Source organism: Protobothrops mucrosquamatus, unplaced genomic scaffold (genome assembly GCF_001527695.2).
Source record: "Protobothrops mucrosquamatus isolate PMUCROS unplaced genomic scaffold, P.Mucros_1.0 scaffold71, whole genome shotgun sequence".
Taxonomy (NCBI): Eukaryota; Metazoa; Chordata; class Lepidosauria; order Squamata; family Viperidae; genus Protobothrops; species Protobothrops mucrosquamatus.
Window position 1 is genome coordinate 476378 of NW_015386449.1, and position 551 is coordinate 476928.

Below are 551 nucleotides of genomic sequence, written 5' to 3' on the forward strand. Positions count from 1 at the left end.
AAAATAGTTAAATGTTATGAAGTGCTTGTATTAGGAATAATTGGGGGGGGGGAAGCAATCAATCACACAAAGAAAAAAGATGCATCAAATGAACATTCAGTCAAAGCCCTTTGGAAATGGGAAAAGCAGAGACAGATGTCCAGCTTCAATGCTTTCCACAATACAACTAGGACAATCAAAATATTTGAAAAAGACACTAGGAAGAACAACAACAACAAAAAAACCCACAGAGAAGTAAACAGCATGCAACTTTTCTGGATACAGTTTTATTTATTTATTTATTTATTTGATTTGTATCCCGCCCTTCTCCTTACCGGACTCAGGGCGGCTGACAGCCTTATAAAACCAATATTTACAGTAAATATCAAATTTAAAACCAGATTAAAAGGAAATATTTGTAATGGCCTAATAATTAAAATTTCCCTTAAAAAACCCCACTAAAATTCCCTAGGCCAATCCCGCTTGTTGGAAAAGCCATGTCTTTAGGGCGCGGCGGAAGGAGGGGAGATCCGGGATCACCCGGATCTCTGGGGGTAGTTCGTTCCAGAGGG